Genomic DNA, 6,334 nt, shown 5'->3' with positions numbered 1-6,334 from the left:
GGCCTACAAGGAGGCCAAGGCTGTCTGGTTCTCAGGCTCCTGTGTCTAGGTGATACTGGATGCCCAAAAAGAGCTTAGAATATAGTGGAGGCCTGAGGGTTCGTTGAGGAAAGATGAGGAGAGCTCCTGCTGGGTACCGCAGGGATGAGAGTCCTTGGCTTGTCAGGCAGGCAGCTTGGCTTGGGAGAGGTCATGGCTGGGAGCACTGAGAGGTGTTCTGTTGGAAATTAGGAGGCTAGCTCTTTAGAAGAAATCCTCCATTGCTCCCCACAGTGGATCCCAATGAAAAGAGACAGTCGATGGTTTTAAAACATTCATTGTCATAGCCAAGAGTGGTGATGAGGAAAACCCTACTCTACTTTCTCAGGATGGTCCTGAGGTTAAATACCTTTATTCAGGGAGGGGTGTCTTGAAAGGTGAATTTATTGGCTAATCCTCCAGGGCTTTAGGTACCTCATTAAAATGGAGATCTTTCTTGAGTCTACATCACCTGTGGTTATGTCCTCTAGCTGTGGGGCATTTTAGGGCACTGCCCTTATGTGACTGATGGCTGTAAACCTATGGAGAGCTGTGGACTTTTACCAGAAGCTTGGTGTCCAGGAGTGGTAAAATGCCTAGTATTTCTTGCAGGGTTATCCCCTGCATGGTCACCAGAGTTTCAAGCCTTAGTTCAACCAGAAACCAGGCTGCTTTTAACAGTCCCTCAGTAATTTATAGATATTTTCATTCTGCAAATACACTTACATTTTTAGTATTTTCCCTAAGTTTTGTAAAACTTATTTGATCAGTACATTTCCACATGTGTATATTAGTATAGATGAACACATGTGGATGCTAGAGGACAACTTGGGCATTGTCCTTTAGGATCTGTCCTCTCTAGATTGTGAGACAGGTAATTTATTGGTCTCACCTTCTAAGTAAATCTGCCAGCACAGTGAGCCCCATGTATCTTAGTGTCTATGCCTGCCCAAGCATCTGAAAACTCATTAGGTGGCTCCTGGGATGATGCTCATGACACAGTTGTAGGACAATTGCTTCAAGTGAACCACCTCAGTGGCCATCTTGTAATTTTTTCCAAGAGAGTCTGTTTTTAGCATTCAACTCTTTTGCATCTTGTACATTTTAAGTTCTCCCTACACATTTCTTTCAGGTGGTAGGTCTGTTACACACAATGTTCATAATTTCCATTTTGATCCTGCACAACAAACTCAGAGAGGTGTCTTATTAATAGATATCAATTTCTGTGAGATGTAGTCCCTGAGTCCTGGTTTACCGTCAGATATTTCTTACTGTCACAAATCTTTCCTAAAGAGCACTATGCCCCTGAGTCTCCTGTATGCCCCCTTGAGTTCCTTAAGAGCATGATCTGTGTTCGTCTGTGTTTGCTCCTCTAATTTCCACTTGGTCTAGAAGGACAGGACAGCAGGTTCCAGGGATGCAGTTCTTGTAGTGTTCAAGCACATTTCCCTTCTGTTCTCTTTATTGTTCCCTGCACAAGCTGGTCCATCTCCATCTCCCATAGCTGAGAAAACTGCCAGTGGGAAGATTGGTTGAAGCTTGCCCTGGACCTCTTACTATTTCTTTCACCACAGGAAGATCATAAATCTGTAGACCAAGATTATGACCACAAATTTGGACAGGAACATTGTGACCATGACTCATAAATTCAGCAGTGAAGGACTCCTCTGGCCCTCTGTGTCCCCCAGACCAGTTGTGGTGACTAAAGAGGTATTGATGGAAGGACTCCTCATTATTGTGCTGAGTTCTGTGGAGAGATGAGAAGTAAGCAGACACTCCCTGAATGAAAGAGTGATGGTTGAATGTCACATATTATCTCCTTTGTGGGATGTAGGATGGGGAACAATGGTTAGAAGCTAATGCAGGGAAGGAAACAGATGCTTAAGGCTGAGAATCTAGGAAAGCAAGCTCAAATGCATAGTTCCCAACTGTCCTGGATATGTGTCCACAGATTTTAATTTGGTCACAAATAACATAGTTAGAGAAATACATGATTTATTCCCATTTGAATATATGTAACATGCAGATATCATTAGTTCATAGAAAATTTTCTCTTTGGGCTTTTGAACCTGATTTTGGTGCCTAATATCTATATCAAGAACCAAGTGAAGTGGGCATGACCAACCCCAAGAGACAGAGGCAGGCAGATCTCTGATCTGACAGTCAGCCTGGTCTATATCTCTAGTTCAGCATCAAATAGCTGACAGAGCTGTAATCCTAGTGCTGAGAAGGTGGAGAGGGGATTGTCCCTTGTCTCAATGGTCAGCCAACCAAGTCTCCATGGAAACTTGAAGCCACTGAGAAATCTTGACCCAAAAAATAAGGTGGGAAAGACCCTAGACTCTCCTCTAGCCACACTTCATAAATAAATGTGAACATACACACACACAGTGAGAGACTTAAATACAGATAAACACAGAGAGACATAAACAGAGTGACTTTGGTGACATTTGGCAGTTATAGTTAGACCTGAGGATACCATTACACCCAATGGTCCCTACTATATGTTCTGAGATGAGACTATAGCTGTGTGGAGATTTTACATACAGGGCTAATTGGAGTTCTACCACAGGACCAAGAGAATCAGCTACATCCAGTAGAACTTTATTCACCTTGAAATCATGGGATGAAAGTGGTCAGGACAGTAGTAGTTAGTAGTCACACTAAGGGAGTGAAATAGAAGGTACGGCAGATGCTAAAGTCTAGAGTCAGGTGTGTTTCCCCCTAAGCAGACAAAGACAGACCACTGCAGAGGAGGCAGCAAAGACTTGTCACAACTACAAGGAAAGATGATGATGGCAGAGGTGTGGGCAGAACAGAGGAAATGGATACAAAAAATGTTCAGAGTTGTGAAGTCTAAGGTGAAATGTAGGGGACAAGGAAGATACAGGCATCAAACCCTGAGCCATGATAACTCAACATGTGTTTTATTGAGTTAGGTTCCATGAAATGGTTACCACAACCTCATACCTTCTGTCATTTGAAGATAAATTTGGCAGAAGTATATGGCCTGATAAGTCTCCTTCAAGGTCAGGATTCAGAGGACTCTGGATGTGAACTGTATCCAGTTCAGGATGATTCAGTCTTTGAAGTGCTCATGAATGAAAGCTAGTGTAGAGTTGTAGATGAAATCTTCATGGAAATCCTTCCATCCCAGGCTATGTTCATCTGGGGATTCTTGGCCAACTGGCAGGGGAAGTAGATGAAGGGCATCTGAATGGAGACACACTGGGAGACATAAAGGTTTCCTGGATGGTAGATCTCATTGTCGTTTTCTATGTTGGATCCCATAGAATACTCTGGGAAATATGGGGACAACCTGAAACCACTTCAAGGATCCAAAGGACATTGCAGAGCATACAGAGCCTTCATCCACAGACAAGGGTGGGACACAGGGCAGGACTGTCCCTATGACTGTTGGAACAGATAAGAGAGTTAAGGATTGGCATGGACTCTCTCTAAGGAGTGAGGGTTCTTGGGGCAGAGGGGAATGCTTGTTCTTCTAAGGAACAACTATCCATATGACAATGTACTCTCTGCTACTGAGGTCCCCACTAGTCATCAGTTTACAGACATCCTGCTCATAGGAGAAGAAGCAGGATCCAAACTGGGGCGCAAATCCATCCATGAAATGAGACAAACAAAAGTCTAAACTCCCTGGAAGGTCCTTGCTTTTGCTCAGCACTCAGGAGACACTCAAGCACATTCCCATGGCCCTTCTCCTTTGAAGGACTCAGTGGGGTCTGGACTTCCCTCCCATCTCCACTTCAATGACACTATCAACTTATTTTATCAGTCTGGCTTCTTCTTTTCATGTGTTGTAGAAGGCCTGATCCTGTGGTCACTGACAACATGTTCCAGTCCAAAGCCTTTCTTCAACTAGGAGATATACCCTTTATCTCATCACACTGGGCCATCCTGTGGTTACCTTGCCCTCCTTTCTTACACAATCCTTCATAAATGTGATGCTGTCCACCTCTCGCTCCTGCTTTTGCTCTGCCTCCTTTCACTTTTCTTCATATCTTCATCTATATTCCTTGCTTCTCTGTGAGTCTCATGTTCATTCTCTACCCAAGGAAGAGGCTGTCTGGTCAGCAATACAATTTCAGGGAAAAAAGGAGCCCATGTCCTTGACCAGCTGTGCCCTATATTCATCAAAGGGATACAGGTCAAGATGGTGCCAAAGAGGATGCTCCCAAAGCTCCCTAGTCTAGAACTGGGTCCCTTTCTCTGTTCCTTGCCTCTTTCCTTGTCTTCAGTAACTCCTAATAGTCCCCAGGCTATAGAAGGCCCTAATGGATACTTCCTGCCCTTGCCTTTTCCCTAAATCCTGTACAAAATGTTGACAGGCTTCACAACTTCCTAGGTGACAGGGATAAACATGTAGACTGTTACCCTAAAGCCTATCGTTTATATTCCTAGGAGACTTATTTATAATAGCAGATTCTGGAAAGAACCTAGATATCCCACAGCAGAAGAATGGATACACAATATGGTACATGTTCTGTAGAATACTACTCAGCTATTAAAGAAATGAATTCATGAAATTCTAGGGAAATGAATGGAACTAGAAAGTATCATCCTGATTGAGGTAACCCAATCACAAAAGAACACACATAGTATGCACTCACTGATAAGTGGATATTAGTCTAGAAGTTCAGAATACCCAAGATATAATTCACAGACCACATGAACTCAAGAAGATGGAAGAGCAAAATATGAATACTTCAGTCTTTTTTAGAAGGAGGAACAAATTACCCATGTGAGGAGATACAGAGGAAAAGTGTGGAGCAGAATCTGAAGGAAAGACCATCTACAGACTGTCCCACCTGGGGATCCATCCCATAAATATTTACCAAACCCAGACAATATTTTGATACCAACAGGTGCTTACAGACAGGACTCTGATATAGCTGTCTCCTTAGAGGCTCTGCCAGTGTCTGACACATACAGAGGTGGCTGTTCTCAGCCAACCACTGGACTGAGCACAAGGTCCCCAATGGAGGAGCTAGTGAATGGACCAAAGTGGCTGAAGGATCTTGCAGCTCCATAGGAGGAACAATAATATGAACCAACTAGTATCCCCAAAGCTCCCTCCCAGGGACTAAATCATCAACCAAAGGGTACACATGGTGGGACCCATGGCTCCAGCTGCATATACAGTAGAGGAGGGCCTTGTTGGACATCAATTAGAGGAGAGGCCCTTGGTCCTGAGAAGGTTCAATGTCCCAGTGTAGGGGAAAACCAAGATGGGGAAATGGGAGTAGGTGGGCTGATGAGCAAAGGTGATGGGACAAAGAGTTTTTGGAGGGTAAACCAGGAAAGGGGATAACATTTGAAGTATAAATAAAGAAAATATCTAATAAAATAGTTTAAAATATTAAAAAGTAAATGTGCATCCTATGGATTTCAGACTGGCTCAGAACTGAGAGGCAGAAGAGCAGCAACCTGAGAGACAGTAGAAGTGTGACAGGCATTCAAAGCTGAGGTTGAATCTTTATGGTACAGCATCCTGTGCTGAGAGGGAGATCTAGAGACCTGGCTTCCAGTGATGCAAAAGTGAAGCATAGTAAGTGCAGAGCAGAGAAGGCAGAGATGTGTAAAGAGGTTACAACAGAAGGATAAAAGGAAAGTGAGACAGGACATGTGTCAGTACACTAGAACCTATTCCTCTGACATGCTGTGTTGTACAGAAGGTCATCTGTCTACTGGCCTCAGGTGCTGATGGTTCTTAGATCTGTCTCTGCTTGCCTGCAGCAGAGCTGTTTGCTGCCCTGGTCCCATCATGTCTGAACACAGAGAACAGCTGAGAGGCAGGATGTAGACTCATTGTGGTTGACACCCTGATGCAGTTTCTCCTCCTACAGGCCAGCAGACTACAGCATAAACCTCAGAGAATTGAGTGCTTATCATCCCAAGAATCATCTGAGGGTTCAGAGGGAATTTTCTTATGAGATGAATGCAAGGGAGCCAGAGAGATGATTCAGTCAACAATGAATGGGACAAAGGTAGAAGGACCTGAGTAAGATGGAACTGCAGCTCACACATTATAAGCCAGGGATTTAAGAGGAATTTGCAATTCCATCCCTGGTTAAACATGAGACAGGTAGAGTCTTGGATTGGATGCTTTCCATCTAGGCTACAACAATTGGTGGGTTCTGTGCAAATAAAAAAAACATGCCTTTAAAATGAGGGGTATTGCTGAAGAAGGTGATTAATTACTGTCATTAAATTTTCTAAATTGATCTTATATGAAGTATGTTAAGTTACATAATAATGGGCAAACATAGTGTATACCAGTGAGATAGCTAAGTGA

General features: G+C 43.5%; 1 pseudogene; it reads right to left on the bottom strand.

Annotated features, from left to right (window-relative positions):
- Window positions 1-1,583: 1,583 nt before the first annotated feature.
- Window positions 1,584-3,309, bottom strand: LOC116088300 (annotated as a pseudogene).
- Window positions 3,310-6,334: the final 3,025 nt, after the last annotated feature.

The sequence above is a fragment of the Mastomys coucha genome, chromosome X, assembly GCF_008632895.1.
Source record: "Mastomys coucha isolate ucsf_1 chromosome X, UCSF_Mcou_1, whole genome shotgun sequence".
Taxonomy (NCBI): Eukaryota; Metazoa; Chordata; class Mammalia; order Rodentia; family Muridae; genus Mastomys; species Mastomys coucha.
This window is presented reverse-complemented; position numbering and strand designations above follow the sequence as displayed.